Genomic DNA, 21,891 nt, shown 5'->3' on the forward strand with positions numbered 1-21,891 from the left:
ATTTTTTGAAAAAATTTAAAGAGGAAATGAAAAATAGTTAGAATTCCTAAGGAAATTCTAGAAATATATAAGGATACTATTTGTTTTATGGTTAATAAAGATGAATGTATGATGGAGGCAATCCAGCCTAGAACGGTCTAGATCATACTAATGGGTTATGAAGTGGATGAGGCCACACTGGATGCTTATGCACATCATTTATTGAAAGCTCTAGTTGATGAGAGAGAAGAAAAATTTTGCATAGCTCAGGAGAAGGGCCTTAAAGTTCATCAAGAATAAGTTGCACCTGCCATAAGGAAGAAAATGACAAGGGTCACAAATGAGATGCTAATTAGTGAAGGTCATGATAGGGCTAAAATTGAGAAAGAGGGCAAAATCCTTGAAGCTCGGAGGAAGGACAAGCATAAGTAGAAGAGAAAGGAGGATAGAGAGGAAAAGAAGGAAGCATAGGCTACATGCAAAGTTGTACTAGTTGCCACTGATCCACCAACTCAACCAGTAGCATCATCTAGGAAACTTGTTTTCCCCAAGCCTAAGGAATCATTGAAGAGGAAGCAGAAATTGACTAGATAGTACATGGATGTTTCTTCAGAGGAGATGGAATCAAAAGAAGATATCCAACAAGCTCCAAAGAAGAAAGGTATTTTGGCAAGGTTTGTGAGAGAGAAGGATGACCAAAAGAAGGAAACTGAGATGGAGCCTCCTCAGAAGACTCTTAAAATCACTATTGTACATAAGACGAAGCCTAAGACAAATGAGGAGACTAAACTAGAAGCAAAATGATTTGGTAAGTAGAAGAAATTAGATGTTCAATATATTATTGATCAAATTATTGTTAGGATTCCCAAATATACTGAGAGGGGGGGGGTGAATCAGTATCTAACCGGTTAAGAAATTTTCTGACCTTATTAGATATTTTGCATTCCAAAACAATGTACCAGTAAACAAGAATTAATGCAGTAAATAAGAACAGTAAAGACAACATAGAAATCACACCATAACATAAGATATTTAATGAGGAAACCTGGTGTGGGAAAAACCTTAGTGGGATTTGTGACCCACAATATTCACTTACTGGCCAATGAATGGATATTACTTGAAAGAGGGGCTTGCACATGCATGAAGGCCAACTGCCTAAAGCTCACTGCTTAATTACAAAGGAAGGCTCACTGACTTAAAAAATGGATTATGAAAATCCAATATAGTGTACTGCTACAAAACAACATCTGCAATGCCAGATTTAGTACCGGTGTAAGCTCATACAACAACCATAAACCCTTCTACAAAATTTGCCTTAATATTTGCTCTACACATGCATCATATCTATCCTCTATGTTGTCGCACAAAATGATCTACAAGATCTCATACTTATATATGAGTCTTATTACAATATGCCATGTTGGCTTACAAAAAGATATTAAAATTAAATATAAAATACAATAATCAAAATTCGTCGGCTAGGATGCTGGTAAACATTATTGTCGTTGTCGGTAAACTATCTGTCGGTGTAGAGTCTGCTGATGCCATAAGATTGCAAGGTTGCCATCAATAACAATACCTTCAATCAACTACAATTCTCATTGCAGTGTGTAATGCCAACAATTATTAATGATGGGAATTTGGATAATATTTCTACATTCTATGATGATTTTGATGATAAAGATAAGAAGCAGCTAGAGGGAACAATTATTTTATATCTTGATTCTTTAAGTAGGACTTTGATTGAGTTAGATAAAAATTTTCCCAAGGAGTTGTATGATAAATTATAGGTTAGAAAATTACATGCTCAAAACTTGGATCGACAAATAAAAGAAACAAAATTGGTTAATCTTTGTCCATAAATAACTCCACCTGAGATTATAGATTTCATTAATAAGACAAGTTCAACAGAATTGAATCCCAAACACTAGATTAATAACATGATGCTAGAAAAATTTGAAGAAATCCAGAAGGAGACAATTGACATATGAGTAAGAATTCTTTTAATTCTTAGATATGAGTTAAGTTCCAGTTTTGTTCAGTCACAAAATATTCAATTACCAGGGGACAAGGAAACATAAAAGTCCGACGAGATGAATGTGGATACCAATCCACTAGTTATCACTCCACCTCTTACTACTCAACCAGCTAATAAGTCAAATTTTAAAGTTGAGGATAAGCAGAATCCTCTAGTAACCAATTTAATGGATGTAGAGGTAGATGTTGTAAAGGATATAGATATTGAAGATAAAGTTTTAGAGGAAGCACCAAAACACAATGAGGCACCAAGTGGTGAAGCCAACGGTGTACATGAGAAAAAGATTTTAGAGGATAAGATACAAGAAGACACAAACAAACACACACAATTTGTCTTCTCTTCCAGTTTGGAAAGTGACACATCACTATCAAAAGATAAAGGGAAATTATTAGAATTTTCTATCAGTTTTGACAAGCCCCTGCAACACTTCAGGATCAAGCAACCGAAGAATTGACATAGGAAGATTCTAGGGATTGATAATTAATTTATAATACTTTTGAAGTTTTGAACCAGCTTGTACCAAAATTCTAGGCAAAGGAGAGCGCAAGCTCATCTGGTAAATTGAAAGAGTTAATTGAATACATTCCTAAGCAATATGATTCTTTGGTTAAGAATTCTATAACTAAGGCTAAAGACAAATTTTTTGAGGCTCAAAAATAGACATTTTTGGTGATGATTGCATGTGAGAAAGATAAAATTCAAACTTGCTTACAATCTATTGATGATGCATTAGCAGAAGGAGGAATGCTATAAAAGACTTGTCTAGATTGTCCTAAGCTTATAGGTTTCATAGACAAGAAAATTTTGGATTGTAAAGATCACTTGCTCTAGATTTCAAACTCCTAAAAGCTAGCAGCAAATTTGACAAGTTCTTTAGAAGGTCTAGTTTTGGAGGTTATGGATCAGATTTTGAGGTTAGAAAAGGAAAGGGACAACACAATAAGGTGAGCAACTAATCTATGAAACTTCATTGGTCCTTGGCTAGATAACCTACTATGTCATAAAATAGAATGTATATCTAACATGTAGTAGGAGGATTCCACAGAATCCTAGGTAATTGAGTATTATACCAATCTCTTTAATGGATTCACCTCCATTCTTGATTTTCTCAAGTAGGGTGATGGTATGATGAAAGAATATGTATCAGGTAGATTACTGAGGGGGGGGGGGTGAATCAGTAAATTGAAAAACTGATACAAACTTTCCCAATCTCAATCTCAATCACACAAAGTAAACTTATCAATAAAATATCTCTATCAAGATAAAATCTCATAAGAAAAACCGATTGACTTTTATAGCAAATTAACAGTAAAAAACATTAAACTTGTAAACATCCAAATGCTTTATCATATGTCAACAAACTTCATTTCTCAATGCTTCTGGTTATCATGCCTTATCAGAATAGTTAAGTAGTTAATCAAATCAATCATAAGATCATAACCACAAAAAATTCACCACATGACACAAATATTTTTGATGTGAAAACCCAATTGGGAAAAACCACGGCGAGATGAAACTCACAAGATAACTATCTAAACTCTTCTAAAGTTCACCCTGTTAGGAGCCAAGCCTGTTAAAGCTTTTACAAAAGTCCTGTTAAGAATCACTTGGTTAAGGGATTGACTAAAAATGCCTTGTTAGAAGCAAGTACCCTATTAAGAGTAACCTCGGTAGAGGATTTGAGAATCCAAGCTAATGGATCACCTTGTTAGAGGATTTAAGAAGTAACCAAGCTTGTTAGAGCTTACCCAGTTAAGGGATTTCAGTTCTGTTGTAATTGTTAGAAAACAATGGATTTTGCTTGATCTATCTGAATTGCACTACACTTGCTTGATCAGATCCTTTTAAGTTTCTATCTGCCTTTACTCAAACTACAGACTCATTATCCGATTAAGCAACCACATACTCAACTGATTTCTGCCAACACCTTTTACAAAACAACTTCATCGATGTTATAACAAATCAATTAGGTTGGCAACACAACAAAAACCTAATTCTCTCAAAGAGATTACAAACAAATGGATTCAAGTATGATCATTGGATTTACATAGAAATCTATACACATTAATCAAGAAAACTCCAACCTCTACTTGATCACCGCTTCATTGGACTCAGTAACTCATCACATGCTTTACATTAGATGAAATACACTTTGCTCATTCCCTAGATAAAAATGTGCCAAAACAATTTGAACTTGTCTTCATACAATGATCACATGTGTCATCATCATTACCGGTCATCATTATCATAAAGAAACATAACCAATTCAACAACCTTAGTTGGTTAGGGTTTAACAAAAACAATGGGTAGGGTTTACCGGTAACATTACATAGATAGGGTTTAACCTCTTATACCAGTTACTAGTTCAACTCACAAACTTACATACCAGTTTACAATGTCTTCCACAAAGCTCTTCGTACCGGTTACAAGACAATATCAATAGTAACAACAATATCATTAATATCATTACCGGTTAATTGACATCAATGACAACATAACATATCATTAATGCAATCTTCATGCAAATGCCAACATAGGGCTCGGACACATATTTTTCATTTTTGAAGACTTTGTATGTTGACATTTTGAAACATGTATAGGAATCGGTATGTATATATTTGTACAACATTTTTGGTTGACACCCGCTTTGTCATTGATGTTAAAGGGGGAGGAGCATAGTGAAAAATGAATGTATATCATAGGGGGAGAATACTAGATGTATATAACAACATGAATGTATAGGTTAAAGAGAGAAAACTCAGAGGTTATATCATTTTTCACATGAGTGTTGCGATTAATGCCAAAGGGGGAGATTGTTGTCAATTGACACTCATCTGGTAGTTACCTTCTAAGATAAATTGCATTTTGGGTTGTCATTGATGGCAATTCATCTTCGGGTGTTGGTATCTCTCATCTGGATTCATTGTCTTATCATTTCTCCTTCATTGGGCCAATCGATATGCACACTTTTCTTTACGCTTTTCAACCTGATAGTCTTGGTACTGGTAATGTATATTTGGGACCTGATTAAGTATAGGACCCAATTAAGGTATTTTGAGTGCTAATAAAATATTTTGTGGAATTGGGGGTAGCATGTAGGCTGACATCAATTAAGATCATCGAGATAATGCATATCATACTTCGTGATCCAGAAGCCAACAAGTTTATTTTTCATCTTGCAGCTGACATGATAAACAAGTTACGAGGGTATTTAAGGGAGATCATCTTAGCAATGGATTTCATGTAAGTGGTTATGTTATTTTTTATGTGAATTATTCAGTGATTGATTGTATGTGAATTGGTGTGTGAGTGTTAGGCTTTGTGCACAGTTACATGTGCGCAATCCCAACCGGTAGTAGAACAGAGCAGAACATAGTATCAAAAAATAGGTTCAGAGGAGGTTGACATAGATTAAATCAAATTTTATCCAACATGGTCAGATTCATTATATAAATTCATTTCTATATGAAATTATTATGTAATTTTATGTAAGTTAGTGAGACTTTTGTTTGAGCAGTGAGCTCTAGGCAGTGATCTTGATTGCATGTGCAATCCCCTTTATGTAATATTTGGATACCTTGATCAAGTATATAGATATTGTGGGTATCATCCCCACCATGGTTTTTCCCTTTACAAGGTTTTCCACGTATAAATATTGGTGTTATGGTATTGTTGATTTGTTTATGCACTTTAATTTTATATTATGTTAACCGATTGATCAACAATAAGTTGAGAAACTCATTTACTGGTAGAACACCGATTCACGTCTATCCCCTCTTAGTGTTCTTGGATTCTAACATATTTTGATTTATAGCCTCCACTTTTAATCTCAATAGTTCATATCAAAATCAAATAGTTTATTCTTTACATTTTGTCCTTTTCATTTTCATCCATTTTCTATAGATATCATAGGATCATACTATGACATGGTTAAAGCATCCTTGGAAATTTTCCTAGGTCAAGTAGGATGTATTGGGAAAATAATTTTTAATATTTATTTGTTACTATTGTTTGTAATACATTCATTAGGGGGGATGGGTTACACTAGCAGTAGTAAAAGTGGGTTGTGAAAACAAAAATTGAATGTTATTTTCTTGACTGATGCAATCATAGAATAAGATATTTAATGGAATGGGAAGTGGAAAAAGAGTAACCTTTGGCCTTCTCCAAATGTGAGCATGGAAGAGGCAATAGATATCTCTTGTTATATGATCATTTATTACATTTAATGCAATGTTTATCTTGTAAGCATGGGTGCCTATGTTGGAGGGAATGTACTAGAATCTAAATCGGTATTTTTTTGAGTTCTATGGAGGCATTCCAATGGTTGTGGTTGTAAGGAATGAAGAGGATTCTTTGGGAACCTTTATTTATGATTTTGGAGCTATTACCATTCTATAAATTTAGCCTCTAGGTGTATATTATATGGAGTAAATGTAATGTACAAGTGTTGAATGCAGATTTCTCTACAAAAATGAAAGATGGATGGGATGAATAAAGAAGTTGTTAACATCTGCATAGGTGCTACTATGGTGGGGGTAAAGAGGAGAATGTAAGTGATTTTATTGTAAGAACTTTTATTGTTTTTAAAACAAGTTTGCCCTCTCTTCTTTGTGTAGTTCTTTTTGGCAAGGGTTTTTCCTTGTAAATCTTGTGTTATGTGTGGATGTTATGTTGTTTATTTATACTTTATTTCTGCTAACTTATGTAATGTTAATTATTATTCATTGCCATAATGAGTTCACATAAGATAAGATTATTAAGCATGGTTAGTAAGCTGATTTTTGGCATCATAAAGAAGAAGGATCTAATCATAAGTTTTCCACAATTAAGGAAAATTAATTTTTAGAATTTCATATGAGTTTCATATTTTAATGTTTTTCTATTCAAGCCTTGGATGTTATCCTTTTATTATTTTATTGGATATAGATTATTTTTCAAAATTTGTGGTATTGAACCTATTTATTTTCCAATAATTGGTAGAAGAGCTTAAGGTTATTTGAGTTTTTTTTTTTTTTTTTTAATTTCTATATAAATGGTTTTTTAGCATTGAAATCTTGTGGAAATCATTTAGAAAGAGTTAAATTTTTCTGAAAGGCTTTTGGGTATGCAAAGAATTCTTTGTGAGTTAAGTTTGTTTTTCAAATTTGTGAGAATAGAAGCCATGCATATTATCAATGTGATCTATGTTGGCCATTTAAAGATCATGCTTATGGATTTTCATGGAGTTGATTATGTTTATGGATCTTCATGGGGTTTGAGAACATGTATGTATCCTCTTGTTTGGTGGTTTTGTTCCTTTATCTTGTGACAATGTGCAATGAGAAGGTGTTCATTTTGGATGAGTATTGACATCATAGTCACATTGAGATATACTATCTATTTGGACTATAAAATGGAGTGCTTGTGTTGGGTTCATGGTTTTAGCCCATGGTTACATATCTTTGAGAGTTAAGTATATATGTTTCATATGGTTCTAACTCCTAGATAGATTTCCTTTCCTTTGTTTTTGATAAAGACAAGCAGGTTTTACATGGACCTGAAACCAAAAGTTTTATAGAAACTGGCCATCAGCCAAACAAATAGAAACCAATAGCAAAATAGGGGAGCACCCCAGAATAGAAACGAAAGCAAAAAGAGACACAGACCGAAAAACATAAGCACTTAAATAAGAGAGTGCACCAGGTCCTTGTTATTCTAGATGGTAATCTTGTTGATTTTCTCCAATTCCTCCATAATAAACCTAGAGGTGCCCTTATTGCTGCTCCTACTTCTGGTCCTAGAATGAGGGCCTGTGATTTTTCTGCCACCAACAATATTTTCTTCACCTCCAAGATCTTTCTTGGGATCACTGTGAATGGATCTGTACTCCGCAACCATGACATTGATCTTTTTTATCCCCTCCATACTATTATCCATGGCCTCCTTACTTATGTAGACCAGGTTCTTGAGGTTTTTCTTTATCTCCACCATAAACTATTCAACCTTTTCAATTATTTTTTCATCATTGCATTTCATAACCTCGAAATATTGGGAGAGATTTTGGGTCATGATCATGAGCTTCTCAGATTTGTTGGGCTCTGGTAAAGCTATGAAGATATCTATTATCTCCTTAATCCCCTCTTTGAGGGTATCAATTTCCTTCTCCACCCACTTCCAACAACTCTCTTGGCTTTTGGTTGCTTCCATCACCAGGTTCATCAGAGTACTATTCTTCTTTAACCTACTATCTGCTTCTTTAGGAAGAGTCCTCATCTTTTCCTTCATGACATTAAGAGGAATGTACAGCTTGATTTCCTGGTCCAAAGTCTTAGGACCATAGTCCTTAGTTGCAAGCTTCTTCTTTTTAGAAATCAGCTTGCCGGTAGATTTATATTTGTTGGCCAACCATCTAGGGTGATTCTTGCTTCTAAAAGTACCAGGGGTGACCAACATCTCACCTTCTTCAAATGGCTTATAATTAGGGTCATCAAAAGGTTTGGCACTCCCACTATCCTCCATTTCCATATCTGAATAAGAGACTTCCTGAATATTAGTATGAGGGATTTGGCTTTTCTTAGAGAGAGACGACACAACTTCATGGGTCTTAGCATACTCTAATATGAGCACAATAAGCCCTTCATGGAGGACCAGATTATTTGGATTCTCCACATGTTTTCCAAGACTATTCTCCAAAGAAGAGGCCAGATAGAAAGGAATAAAAATGACGTTTCCATGCCTAAAGTGATTCAAAATGGTAAAATGGTAAGAAAAGATACTAGCATATTTGCCATCAAGTGTAATATACCTCATGATGAATTCGACAATATCCACCAAGGGAGCCATAAGATCCTTCCTGTTGTAGCCACCATCAACCATTTTGTTAACTCTTGAATGCTCCTTGTCTTTGTCAGAAAAATTTACCATGTCTTCCTCCCCTATTTTCTTGACTCTGTAGAACCTTCTACCATTCATCACTAGACCTATAACCGTAGCCTCCAAGGTTTTGTGTGGTTGGAATTCAACACCATAAGCCCCCAAAACCCCTTTATTCCACCCATTGACAAACATTTCCATGAGAACAGGAGAAGGGCCATGGAGTCTTTCCAAGAAGAGGACAATTCCCCCATCAACGATTTCCTGCCACACCTCCTTATTTTTCTTCCATTTCTCAAAAGTGGGTTGTTCTTGCCCATCCTTGTCCCCACCCATAATGATCTGGGTTACCAAACAAAATTAGGAAATGGGCCACACCAGAGAAGTCTCTGAACAATAGCAAGAAATGGGCCACACAATAAGACAGAATATATAGGCACAAAGAAAGTTTCTAGATCTTCAAATAGGGAAATCAAAAAGCACTCATTTCCCTGACAACTTAATCAAATCATAATTAAAATTCATTGATTACCACAAGTGGAAGGAATCATCACAAGCTAGATCACACAATTTTTATGGGAAAGATTCCCTAATGCTCCACCATTTAGCCACCACGTAGCCCACCGCCATATTGGCCAGTAAATCTGTCGATTTATTGCCTTCCTAAAAGACGTGCAAAATTTTGAATTCATCCATCTCTTCTATCATTATCCCAACAATCCTTGATCAGGTTGGCAATAGTCTATCTAGGATCCATATGCCCATTCAAGCAATTGACAATGTTTAGTGTCAGATTCTAGCTAGACCTTTCTAAAACCTTACCTTTTAGCCATGTGTAACTCAAAGTGGGCAGCACTGGCCTCTGCAAAGTGGTTGGAATGGGTGCCTTAAAGGGAGTGCCGCTATAGAAACTAGCAGACCCATATGATTCCTAGCCACTCTCCCGCACCTAGCCGACCCAGGATTCCCTTTGACCGCCCCATCCACATTGATTTTGATCGATCCCATTGGGGGGATGCGAAAGAACATTTTATCTGCACTGCTTTATTTTATGCATTGGAATGGCAATATTCCAGTCAATTTGCCACAATTTGATAGTATCCCATTCCTCCTAGAGAGTAGGGAGGGGATGGTCATTCCTTCTAATGGGGCAAGATTTAATAAAATTCTCCTTGATAGAATTACAAATTCTAATAGCCACAAGCACATAAGATTCCAAATCTCTAAAGACTCTATTATTTCTTTCTTTCCAAATACCCCAAGCAATATGAGGAAGAGACATATTCCAGAGGACTCCCAAAGCCTCATTGTCAAAGGGGCACTTCCATTCAAACCACAACCTTTGAATAGAATCAGGGAAGACACAATTAGTGTTCTAGATATCAAGGAAGAAATTACAGATGTTCATGGCAAAAGAGCAGTGCAATAGTAGATGACCATTATTTTCATCCGCTTCTTTGCAAAGGAAGCATATATTAGTAAGAGGAATACCTCTTTTACAAAGATTTTCAATGGTAGAAATCTTACCCTGCATAAATAGCCAGAAAAAGATGTTAATTTTCAAACTTAAGAGCTTATTCCAAATACCAGCCCAGAGGGGGGGGGGGAAGTTTATAGAAATGAAATTGTAAGCATCGGCAACCTTGAATTTCCCAGAAGAGGAGAAATTCCAAAACACTTCATCCTCCACATGAGAGAGGGGGATATGTATACAATTCAACCATGGTTGCAAAGGTATCAAAGAATTATCCACATAATTAAGATCTAACAAGGCTCCATCTCTAATATAATTAGCCACCCAGGAGCTAATTTTTCTGAGCCATAATTTTTTGAAAGGAGGAGCCCAAATAGAATTTGATAGAGGGCCATCACCAGTCCACCAGTCCTCCCAAAAACTGATTTTGGTACCATTCTCCAGCACCCATCTACAACCATGCAAAATAACTTTGGAGGAGCCAAAGAAATTTCTCCATAAATCAAAGATAGAGTTGGGAAGGTCATAAGATTCTAGAGTGTTTTGGATATCTTGAACGTGGTATTTATGTTTATATCAATCCAATCATTATTCTCTTTGAGACATCTCCACAGTTGCTTGGCCATCAAGGCTTTATTGAAATCTTAGATTTCTAATGTCTAGCCCCCCATGAACTTGGGAAGGCAAATCTAATTCCAAGCCACAAGATGTAATCTATTCTTAATTTGAGTCCCTGTTCACAATTTTGGTTTTTGAATTCTTTCCAGTTTATCAGCAATTTTGGCGAGGATTTTGAATAAAATCATAGCATAAACCGGGAGGCTTTGTAGTGAAGCTTTGAGTAGCTGGATCTTACTAGCTTAGCTTAACAAAGCACCTTTCTACCTAGCCAGCTTATTTTGGAATCTATTAATAAGGTTCGCCTAGAAGGAATTTGGGGAAGGACAATGGCAGAGGGGAAGACCTAAATAAGAGTCAGGCAAAATTCCAATTTTACATCCTAGAATCGATGCAATCTTCTTTTTCTTGTGCTCAAGGGTGTTAAAGAAAAAAATTGAACTTCTAAGCTAGGATAATTTTTTGCCAGTGCCTTGTTCATAAGTATCCCAAGTCTTTTTTAAATTCTTAGCTTCTTCAACCAAACTTTCCCCCATCAACAAAGTATCATCCACAAATTATTGGTGAGAGCATGAAGAGGCTTGAGAGGAGGGTCGTAAGCCCATAATATTGCCTTTTCTAACTTCCCTCTAGATAATTTTACTGAGAGATTCACTCATCAGAATGAAAAGGAAAGAAGATAGAAGATCCCCCTACCAAATGCTCCTTGATGCATAGAAGAAACTAAAGGAAACTCCATGAATCAAGACTAAACATTTGGGAGTGGACACACATTGTTCAATAATCTGGATGAAGTTATCTCCAAATCCAAATGCCCTAAGGATTCTGAAAATAAAACTCCAACTAACTCTGTCAAAAGCTTTCAACAAGTCCAATTTCAGAAGAAAACAAATGGGTTTTTTATTGATAGATAAGAAGTGAATGTTCTCATGTACTACAATAACTAAATCCAACATTTGTCTCCTAGGAACAAACCCATTCTCATGTTTTGAAATTAAGGAAGGGAGGAAATTCTTAAGTCTGAGCACCAAGATTTTGTTGAAAATTTTATAGATATAATTGCAAAGACTAATAGGTCTAAAATCCTAAAAAGAGAAGGCATCAATTTTCTTGTGGATGAGGACAAAGAAGGTGGCATTTAGCTCCTTCAGGAGAGAGTGGGACCCAAAAAACTCTTGTGCTGTAGCAACCACATCAGAGCATAAAATCTGCCAAAATTTTTGAAACAAAAACAAAGGGAAGGCATCAGGGCTAGGGACTTTGTTACCTTCAAAAGAGAAGACTGCATTGCGAACTTCATCATGAGAGGTAATTCTAGTAAGATCCAGGTTCATATCCTGAGAGACAATGTGGGGAACCTCCTGCAAGATCTCATTTTGGGCTAGAGGATAAAAAGGATCATCAACTGAAAAGAGATTAGTGAAATAATTGATGGCTTCCTAGTAAATCTCTTCATATTTGTCAACCCATCTCTCGCCAACCTGAATTTTATTGATTCTATTAGCAGCCCTATGCTTGAGGGTCATCATATGAAAAACTTAATATTTTTGTCACCACTTTTAAGCCATAAGGCATTCATTCTTGTCAACACATCTCTGGCCAACCTGAATTTTATTGATTCTATTAGCAGCCCTATGCTTGAGGGTCGTCATATGAATAAAATTAGTATTTTTGTCACCACTTTTAAGCCCAAAGGCTCTAGATCTTTGCTTCCATAATTCCTCCTCTTTGGAAATAATATCATGTAATTTATTTAAAATCTCAATTTTTTTGTTCGAGACATCATTATCAAACTCGAAATCTTGGATATGCTCTTGAACCTCCTCAAGATCCAATTTGAGCTTATCTTTAATTTTGAAGATATTGCCAAAAGAGAACTTGCTCCATCTTTGAATATTGGACTTGACATTGGATAGCTTCTTGGCAATACGAAACATGGCCGTACCTTGGATATCAATATTTGACCACTCCATAATTTTATCTTGGATGTCAGGGGCCATCAACCACATTTTCTCAAATCTGAAGGGGTATGCCTTTCTTTCAGATGATGAAGTCACCAAAAGGCAAATAGGGAAGTGATTTGATCCAACTCGGGACAAGGCATTGGGTTTATAGGAAGCATTATGTATCCAATCAGGAGAGACAAGGCCCCTATCTAGCTTAACCTAAATGAGATCCTCCCCACTACGTCTGTTGGACCAAGTGAACTTAGCACCAATAAGATCCAAGTCCAAAAGGCTTAAATAATTAATCATGTTAGCCAAGTCTTGTCTACTATCAATAGAGATAGGCATGCCCCTAGATTTCTCCAAGTTTGAGAGTGGGGTGTTATAATTCACCCAAAAGAACCCATTTCTCATTAGGGAAGAGTGATCTAGCATGGCAAATGGAAGACCAAAGAGCTTTCTTAGAAGATCTCCCATTAGGAGCATAGATGTTGGAAATAATCCAGGAGCATCCATCTTTAAGGTTATAGAATCTAGTAGCAATATGATTAGGAGAAGAGAGAACCACCTTGCCACATAATAGTCTTTGATTCCAAAGAGTGGCTATACCACCTGAAGCACCATCTACATCAACACAGTGAACACCACAATCTTCAAAAATCACCAATTTAATCTTTTCCACTTTACTACCAGGCATTTTAGTTTCTTGGACAAGGCAAATATTCATCTTATGATCTCTAACCAAAATGGGTAGTGGATTATGCTTATGGGGATGATTTAATCCCCTTATATTCTACAAAATAAATTTCATTTAGCAAGAGAGGGGGATCCCATCCCCATTTTTGGTAATGTTCTCTGGGCTCTATCGGGAATGGAAAACCAACTTTTCCTATCTCTACTAACCGCATTGGGTGGCCTCCCCACCCCCCTTGAATCCAACTTGCAGTCTGCTTTTTGTCTATTTCAGGTTAAACCCCCCAAGAGACCGAAGTATTTTGGCCAATAGGGGAGTTCCTTCTTCTATTTTTGGGTTTGACCTCAAGAAAAGGTCCATAGTCCTGTATGAATGATTCCAATGTGGGAGAGATCAAGGGTTTCGCCTCAATAGAGTTATCCATACCAATGACCAGATGAATGGGAATATCCTAGACAAATCCAATAGCATTAATAATAATCTCTTCTTCATAAGGAGCATCCACAATAGTGGACTCCCTAATATTATCCACAAGAAGTGTAGGGTTCGGGTCATGGATAGCAGGAACTTTTAAAGAGAAACCAGCTCTAGAAAAAACCCCATCCCCCACAATCAGGGAAGGGATAGAGAGATTAATAGATCCATTTGAATCATTGCTCATACATTCCAAAGGAGGATTAGAGGGCAGGTCATCCATCTTTTCTAAGAGAATCATGTCAATCCTCTTTCTCCATTCCTTCTTTGGCTTAGACACACACTACCTAACCCAATGACCCACTTTTTTACAATGGAAACACATGAAAGGGATGGATTCATACTCCACTTTCTGTACCCATCTACCCACCTTAGAGAAAAGATCAATCTTCAAAGGCAGGTTTGAAGACTGTGTTGTTCATCAAAACTGATTAACCCAAGATCACCTGTAAATCAATCTATGAGAAAGCCAATCTCAATCAATGAAACACTTCAGGGCTTGGACAACATAACATAGGATCCTAATGATCCTCCTCCACTTTAGGTTTTGCTAGACCTAGGGGGGGACACCCTTTGATGCATTGAATCAGATTCATTTACCCACATATGATAGCATCAACAAAAGCAGATAGATCTCACTGGGGCTTCACAACTAGGAGGTTACTATAGATGGGCTAAATCCACATTGATATCTCAACTAATTTGAAGCATGAGATAGATGAAAAATTTCAAAATATAACATAAAATGAAGATATTCTAATTGGATTTTAAATTGGTTTGAGAATCCCCTTGATTGCATGATCAGTGCCTTATCTGAGGGTAATAGAGTCATACATCAAACTATAGATGAAAACTTCTATTGCAAATCCATCTTCATCATTAAGCATTCCTGCATTAATGCCTTGCATGAATGCATTACTAAGATCATTCACAAAATTATCAAATCTTGAAACTATATTCCATTATTCATGATATATTATAGAATTTAAATCCTTCCTTGAAGAATCCCTGCAAACAATCACAATTATCTCCTTGAGATAACAAATTTCATCCTCCTTGAGGATCTAATTTGAATAAAATGGAAATACAAATCTAGAGACAATCTTGTGTGAATTTATGTATGCCTTACATACATAAGAACCTGCAACTAAGAACACCTACAACAACAATTAGACTCCATTACTCAAAGAAAAGACCTGCCCTGTACAATCTTCAAGAATACTCATAATTGGAAACCATCAAAATTTGAAGTATTTTTCCAAATTTCTGGAACCATTACAATTGAGAAGAAATGGGAATGAAAAGAGGAGGGAAAAAAATCAGATTTGCATAACACACTGCCTAGTGTCTTCTCTTCTAATTGAAATTCATTTTCTTCCTCTTTCCCATGAAACCTACTCTTGAAATATCCCACATTTGTTGAAACTAACTTCATAACTGCATTCCTCATTCCAAGAGCTTTCTGGTGATATATAATACTTGCATATTTGGCCAAAAGTCAACCTCTGGGCGAATTAATCCTCACTATGTGCACCATCATTTAATTTTTTTGAATTTCTCCTATAGTCTGCACTATATCATTTAATTTTTATTTTTCTCTCATTTTTGGCTTGACACCTTGCCACATGGTAGCCTCTGATTGGCTGATGGGATCCATTGGGTGCCACCTCAAATGACACCTCATCAATCCACCACGTCACTGCCTCATGTCACCACATGTCTGCTCGCTTGTCGGCCACCTCATCGCCACCTCAACGACACCTCAATGGGACCCACGAGCTAGACCTGTCTACTTGCTTGTTGGCCACCTTATCACCACCTCAGCGACACCTCTTTTGGACCCATGAGCTGGACCTCCACCTGGACTGCCATGTCATCTTTCGCTGCTTCGTAGGGTTTAACCAATGTGCATCTTCGAGCTTCGAAATCATGCATGCCATTGAATCATCTTGAACTTGCATGCTCTTTAACCCTTCACCATTTTTCAAAGCTTAACCAGCATGCATCTCCCTTTCGTGAAATCGCGCTAGCCGTTGGATCTCCTGAACTTGCATGGTCTTTAACTCTTTTTTGCTATTTCACGATGCTTAATTCTAGCACATCTTTAACCCGCAAATCAACATGCATCATCGAATCTCCTGCAACTTTCTCACTGGTTAAGCCATCAGTTCTTTACAAAACTCACCTACCTTGGGATTTGTGCCTATGTGGGGTCCACTTGGTCGCCACTTAGCCTCCTTGGTTGCCTCAGGAAGCGTGCCCACATGCATGGGGTCTGCTTGGGTGCCCAACCGGCACCATCCGTGAAAAGCCTCCAAAGGCTTTGACATTATGGTAGTGTGGAGCTTTGGTTATAAATATCAAAAAGTTACATTCCTCAGCCAATGTGGGATATTGCCTTTTGCCTAGCACTGTGTTTCTGAGCTTTTCCCTTGAGTTTTAATGGTGTTTTCTTGAACATTTTCTGATATCTTTTCACCAAACACTGCACAGGGAGGACATTGGCAAAGTCACGTGGGTTTTCAGATTTACATTTGCTAAAGATTCAATGAATGCTCCTCCATTTATAAAGGGCTGCCATTATTGCATTTTCTTGAAATTTCATTTTGTGCCTTCTTTATATTTCGGTCATGGAATTTATGTGACATAACAACCATGATGATTGAAACAAGGCCACAGATTCTTCACCTTCCCTAGCTCTGTGAGAATGGGTGGAACAACCTCAAATAGTTTTGAAACCAACTTAAACAAGGGATCATCAGGCATGTGCTTTAATGGAAATTCCCTTTGACATATATATCTTGGATCAGTTCTATGTAGGACTTCATGACCAAAACCAGGAATGACCTGTCCACCTTTTGATGTCTTCCAAACATAATCCTTAAGTTGATCACGACTAACATCTATACCGATTTTGTACAACAACAGATTTACTCCTGCGCAAGACTTTCTAATTTGCTAAACCATGGAGAGGCTCTGCTAGGCCATTCATAATAGTTGCAAATGCAAGATATGGATCTGCCAGTGGACTCCCAACTAGAAGAACTATATGAGTACTTACGTTCCCTCCTTCATGATCATTGTGAATGGTAATATATAATCTCATTAATTCATTGCAATTTTTTATCATCAAAACCAAGCATGTGAGCAAAATATGCACCATAATCAAGAGTCCCTTCTGGAGGAATAAATTTTCCATTCTTGAAAATCCTTCAGTATATATAAGCGGCAACAATTGGCACTTGCGCAATGAGATTTAGGGAATCCTCACATGTTTTCCCAATACTTTGTCTTTGGGCTTCCTTTTTTAAATGCCTTTTAGAACTCACTTCGAACCTATCAATGGCATTTGAAGTAAAAGTTATAAATGCTGCTGCAGCATTGCCTTTGATTTCAGGCCATCTACCATGCACTTTGCATTTGGTGCAGTTTGAAAACCCCCACGTAGAGGAGTCACTAGTTTTAATTTGCCAAATTTGCATTTTCTTTGAGTTTCTAAACCCTTTACCACATGCTATGCACCACCATATTGCATTGGCTTGGAAGTTTTATATGCTTCTTCAACAAGCTCACGCAAAGGGAGAAGAGGGAGGCATTTGAATTTGCAGAAGACTAAAACCCACGCCACACCACGACAGAAGGAGGGGAAACATCTATTAATTGCATTAACTTGGGATTTTCTACATGCTGCTCTTACCACCATGCCATGTGAACTGCCAATTTGCACTTGCTAATGTTTTTATCCTTTTACAATGCCACACCCCATTCTCTATATATTGTAGCTTCTATTTTGATGGTTCTTAGGGATTGTGAAGGACCTGTAGAAATACAAGACACAATCAATGGAATACATACAATGCATACCTAAGTTTCAAAACCATGACAATAGAGAGCACCAAATGCACATCATTCATGTCTTTATAGACTATGAAAAATCTATATGACAATGATCTCCTTCATTTGAGCTATATTGTCAAACCTTGATTCAAAAAACAACATGAAGCTATAGGTCAGGTTGGGCCCCAAAGTGGGTATGACTAAAATTTTTTTGTTTTCATGCAACTAACCTCTAAAATACCTCAGGAACCTTAAACTTAACTCCAGAAATGATAGACATCATTTTTGGATCATCAAACTGAGTTTTGCAACTTTCAGGCGCCTGCACCACATTTTTGCATTTAATCGCAAAGACGTAATTTTCAAGCTTGTCAAAACACCTTTTTGGACCACACCATCTAACAGGTGTGTACTCTAATATACAAGAATTAAGTCTACCAAATGGTTTCTCTAGAAGAATCCCAAGTGAAGAGATATTAATTGTCAAAAATGACCAATTGGCTTTGTCGACACTGCAGACCTGATGAAGTTAATGCATAGGCAACTCATGATGCCTTTCTTAAAAATATCAAACAACCTCCGTAGACCCTCAAAAACAAGACTTAGAATACTCAGTTCAACCAAAATTCTGACTGGGTGCAAATGGTATCCTCATGACAATAGCTACATTAACTGATATAGCAATGAAAGTACAAATCACTGAAACATATGGCCTAAGAAACCCTTTTGAAAACTGATCAAACGGATTGGTAGAGGCTTGAAACTTGAAACATAGCTTTTCATTTATACCAAAAATAACTTGGAAAAAACATTTCTTCATGACACTTGCTGAGGCAACTTTTACACTTATGCAAAATAGGGCTCCGACTAGGTCCTAAAGTAGGGACTTGTCAAAACATACAAACTGCAAATAGATCGAGCTTTGAAAACTGAGCAAATGGATTCATAAGGACTTGAAAATTTGCATGTTGCCTCACCTTTATTCATAGAATTGAATCCATTTTGAATTTTTCCATGAAAATCAATAGGGAAAAAGGTTTAAACACTCAAATTAGGCTACTTGGTAAAATCTACATTTGCACCTAAAATGCACTTTCAGCTCACCCCTTGAAATGGGTTCCTGATAAATTGATCCAAACTGAAATCTAAAAGTTGCACATCACTTCATAGGACAAATAAAAGGTGTAGGAAATACTTCCCAATCCTTACCCCCTAAAAATCAATTGCCTCCATTTTACCCTCTCTCTAACTAGGCCACCTGAATGAGATTAGGTGCCTTTCTGAAAATGCAATATCAAAATTTTGAAGTGGGGCTCAAAACTTGACTCAAATTTAATGAGTCTCAATAGACTGTTTGACATTGACACACAATCTGGCATCAACCAAATGTCTTTTTGTTGCAATCATTGGGTCAAATGAAATTAGCTCACCAAAACAAGTTGCAATACCCACAAATATCTCTTCTCCCCATAAATCCATGGGTAAACCTGGCAATCTGACCCAGATTGGGGCTTCATTGCATTCCCAATCTTTGAGGTTAAAACCTAGTTCCCACTTTTTGAGGGCCAATGAGGCTTTTCCTAGGATCCAGGGACCTCTCACCAAAATAGATTGAAGATCTTATTCATAGGAGAATGGAAAAGAGAAGAAGCCACAAGCCATAGCAACAACATCAATTTGACCCTTACACTTCCATTTTCTAGACACCCAGGATCCAACAGCCTGAATATTGGGATATGGTTGAATTAATTTACCCACTAAGACTAAGTTCATGTGAGCCATATTCTAATCCATAATATAGTCTGAGATAGAGATGGAGCAAGAACCATACTCCAAGTCAGCGTGCATTTCTTATTGCACTCCACAAATGGAATCTTGTTGTTGGGGCCCTCAACACCACCAGGTTTGTTGGAGATGATAGATTTACCATTGGCAATATTATGCTTGGTACCACCATCCCATGTATCATTTGAGGCCCCATCTGAGGGACTAGGAACCAAATCGGTGGGGCGAGTCACATGAGAATTCCCTAGACTCCCAATACGCAGGAAACCCGCACCAAGGCCATTCAAATTCAAATCTGAACATTCTCTCATGTTAGCTCTTGCTCCTACTCCTAGAAAGTTTGCCATCCTATTTCCCTTCCTTTGTTGGGTTACCATGATCTCTTAGTTTTAGCTTTTGGGTTTTGTTGATTTGTCACATTTCCATTGTTTGGATGACATATTTAATGCACTAATCTCTATTTGGGAGATTGGGTTGGAGATTGGATTTTTTAGAATAATATTAGTATTTTATATATGGAAATCTCAAGAGTTAGATTAGGACTCCTAACTAAGAGGAATTAATGGAGTTGCATACTCCCAAAATTCTACTTAAATTTTTATTTATAGCCTCCACATTTAATTTTAAATTTTCATATCCACATCAACTAGTTTATTCTCTAGTTTCTATTATTTTCATTGTCATCTATTTAGTATAAATAGCATAGGATCATACTAGTAAAATGAAGGTTGTATTAGGGTTAATGTGTTGTCTATTGCACATGTGGTTCTGATTGCACCAAAAGGTCAACCTATTAATGTTTGATACAACTACTAGACTTATAGAATCCACATGAGGTGGCTAATCCATGTCACAAACCTGAGCACTGCTCTGCACAACACAAGGAGACCAAGGGCACACACCTTGAAACAATCCCCCCCAAGTGCAAGAGAGGGGTTTGAACCTATGAGAAAGCTTTGATACCACTTGTTATAAGTGTGATTGCCTTTCACCAAAATATCTCAACCTGTTAATGCCCAATACAATCACTAGACTTATAGAAACCACTGGAGGTGGTTAAACCATGTCATAAACCTGAGTGATGCACAACATAGCACAAGGAGACCAGGGGTACACACCTTGCAACACTCTCCACCTTAGAAATACAATTTAATGGTTCTAATATCCTTGGAAAGTGTCCTAAGTGAAGTAGGATGTATTGAGAAAGCAATTTGTGATATTTATTTCACTAATATTTGTAATGTATTCCTAAGGGCTTATGGGTTATACTAGTAGTAGTAAAAGTGGGTTGTGAAGATAATAATTTAATATTGTTTTCCCAACTCATTAATGCCTACAATAAATATTTGATGACACGGGAAGTGAAAATGATTGATCTATGGTCTTCTCCAAGTGGGAGCATCGAAGAGGAAATAGGTATCCCTTAGTATCCATTCATTTATTACATTTAATGTAATGTTTATCTAGCAAGAATTGGTGCCTAAGTTGGATGAAAAGTATTAGAAGCTAAATTGGTGTCTTTCTGAGTTATGTAAATTCATTTTAAGGGTTGTTATTGTGAGGAATGAAGAGGCTCCTTTGGAAACATTAATTGGTAGTTTTGGAGCTCTTGCCATTCTATAAATTTATCCTTTGCGCATAGATTAGACGGAGTAACTAGATTGTAGAATAGTTGAATGTAGATTTCTCTACAGAAACAAAGGTTGGATGGGAAGGATAAAGAGGTTATTCACATATAGATAGGTGCTACTATAGTGGATATAAAGAGGATAATGGAAGTGACTGTATTGTAAGAAATTTAATTGGTGTTGATACATGTTTATCCTTTCTTCTTTGTGGAGTTTTTTCCTACAAGGGTTTATCCATGCAAATCTTGTGTTATGTGTGGATGTTATGTTGTTGATTTATTTATTATTTCTGCTATCTTATGCTAATGTTAATCAATGTTTATTTCTATAATAAGTTCACATAAGATAAGATTATTAGTATGGTTAATAGGCTAACTTTTTACATCATAAAGAAGAATGACCTAATCATAGGATTTCTACAATTAAGGGAACCTTATTTCAAAATTGCATGTGATTTTTTGATGTTCATGCTACTTATATTCAAGGCTTGAATATCATCCTTTGATTAGTTTATTGGATTAAGATTAGTTTCATAATCTTTGGTATTGAACTTGTTTATTTTT

General features: G+C 36.5%; 1 pseudogene; it reads right to left on the bottom strand.

Annotated features, from left to right (window-relative positions):
• Window positions 1-16,715: 16,715 nt before the first annotated feature.
• Window positions 16,716-20,011, bottom strand: LOC131078982 (citrate synthase 4, mitochondrial-like; annotated as a pseudogene).
• Between the last annotated feature and the right edge of the window lie 1,880 nt (window positions 20,012-21,891).

This window comes from Cryptomeria japonica, chromosome 8 (assembly GCF_030272615.1).
Source record: "Cryptomeria japonica chromosome 8, Sugi_1.0, whole genome shotgun sequence".
Taxonomy (NCBI): domain Eukaryota; kingdom Viridiplantae; phylum Streptophyta; class Pinopsida; order Cupressales; family Cupressaceae; genus Cryptomeria; species Cryptomeria japonica.